This window comes from Penaeus monodon, chromosome 8, assembly GCF_015228065.2.
Source record: "Penaeus monodon isolate SGIC_2016 chromosome 8, NSTDA_Pmon_1, whole genome shotgun sequence".
NCBI lineage: Eukaryota > Metazoa > Arthropoda > Malacostraca > Decapoda > Penaeidae > Penaeus > Penaeus monodon.
This window is the reverse complement of record NC_051393.1, coordinates 38819595-38822094: the sequence shown is the minus strand read 5'-3', so window position 1 is coordinate 38822094 and position 2500 is coordinate 38819595.

The following is a 2500-nucleotide window of genomic DNA, read 5'->3' as shown; positions in this document are numbered from 1 at the left end:
AGAGACAGAGAGACAGGAAAAATCCCGGTCTCCTAAACCTCGCCGGACCTACGCGCTGCACACTTCAGCATCTCGTAAGGAAGCTGGTAGAAAGGGCACTGAGCTCTGAATAAACAGCCTAGACTGCCTCCGAAAGGGTAAGATATGTAGCGAAGGAGACGCGGTGTTGAAAGTCATCTTCTTCGAATTTAAAATGAAATGAAAATCAATGTGTTTCTTGTTGATTACTTTTGTCCGCTGTTTGTCCAGTTCAATTTTGTACGATAATGAAAATGGTCGTGAAAATAGTCTATCTGTCTGTCTGTCTGTGGATCTATTTATCTATTTTTCTTTTTTTGCTTCTGTATCTCTATGTCTCTTTCTATCTATTTATCTATCTTTCAATTCATCTGTCCAACGAATTTTTCATTTATCTACTTATCTATCCTATCTATCCATCTATCTATATATCTCTCCATTAAACTATCAATCCATTGTTTCATTCATCTATCTATCCATCTGTTTATCTGTCTGTGTATTTACCTCACATCTATCTCCAACTCTGTCACTTTCATCGAAGGAGAAAAAATTATAGTAGCAGCCTTTCTTTCTTTCTTTCTCCCTCTCTCTCTCCTTCGTGTTCTCTGCTTTTATTTTCAGCGTGTCCTCCACTATTCATCATTCACATTTCATTCACGCTCCGCTGAAACTTGACGGGAAAAGTATGGACGTTGGACTAGCCTCGTTGATATAGCGCGTTGGAATTGTGTATTTGTTTCTAGCCATTTCTGAGTCTGTATTTGTTACTGTTATTGTTGTTGGTGTTAATTTTGGTGGTGATGTTGTTGTCATTATTGCGAACACCGTTGTTCCTGTTGATATTGTCATGTCTTTCTTTTTCTTTTATATATATTAGCATTTTACCTTTTCCTTATATTTGATATTATTCCTAATCACGTTATTATCATCATTCCAAAAATTATCACAGTATTCACTATGAATATCACCGATGTGCTAAGCGATGTTACTTGAATAACTATACACACATTAACATATTCGCCTATCATTCATCACGTCGAATTCCCTGCTCTTCACATATATTGTAGCTCAATTTAGCCATGCAAAAAAGAAGGAAAAATGGCGCGAAAGCGATAAAAAAAAAAAAACAAATGGCGATCGCTTTGTTCGCATCACACGCTGCTTTATCGCGCCCAGTCCTCGAACTTATTGCACTGACCGGGAACGAACTGGACTAGGAATTCGGAATTTTTGTGTCTCACTGGAACAATTCCCCTTTGAGACACCTGTGGACTGAAGAGAGAAGGGAAGAGGGGAGAGGGTGAGAGGCGAGAGGAGAGAAAGAGGGGAGGGGGACAGAGGAGGGGGTGAAGAGAGGGACAAAAGGAGGGGGAGGGAGGCGTTGGAATGAGACACAATGAGTGGGTGATAGGACAGAATCAGAGACTGAGGGAGGGAGAGAAGGAGGGAGGGAAGGAGGGAGGGAGAGGGAGAGGGAGAGTGGGAGGGAGGGAGGGAGGGAGAGAGGGAGAGAGGGAGGGAAGGAGGGAGAGATAAATAGATAGTTAGATATACGAAGGGGATGATAGCGCGAGAGAGAGTGAGAGACGAACGGTAAACAGACACAGACGGAAACAGACAGAACCATTTTACTGTTGTGTTTCTTATTTAGAGCGTGCAAAGGCTCATTAAAAGATATAAAGAGGTCACTTCCACCACCCGATTGGTACGTTCGGGAACGAGTGTGTGATGCGAGAGAGGATGCGCTGACAGAAGCATTGTGGAAAGGAGTGACAGTAGTGTGCGTAAGTGTGTGTGTGTGAAGCGTAGTTGCGCAAATGAGCCGAAGTGAGGTATGCGTGGTTAGAATCCCGCGGAGAAACGTGTATAGATGCCTCATCTATACTTTAGGGTTTTTGATTGTTTGCCATTTTAAACTTTAAAACTAAAATATGTTTAGGTCTTTTTTTAGCCTTCCCTTTTACAAACAGTTGGGGATTTCTAAAAAAAATATATATATTATAAAATGATCTATTTATTTTGTAAAAGCAAAGGTAAAACAGAACATAAAACGAAAGCACAGTCAAACACAAACATTCAAACATAAGACAAAGACAAAGCAGACACAGAACAGTGAAAACACGAAGCACAAAATGAAAGAAGAACCACTTTCTTTCATGTATAATGTAACTTCATCACTTATTCTTATATTGGCAAGACCACCTTGTCCCTTGCACCACAACCACCGATTCCTGCACTGCAACTTTGGTAGGAACCTCTCGTTATCACCTTTGCTCTCATTACTGTTTAATATTTGCAAAAGCTAAATATAATCTTTATCATATATTCTTATTATAATCATTAAAATACTTTTAAAGTTCTATGAAATGAAATAGTAAAAATAAAAAAAAACAATCGCGCACAAGTGTATATCATATCGTAAGACAACTTAATAAAATGTTCAGTGTAAAAATGTAAAATGTAAAATATTCATAGTAAAGAT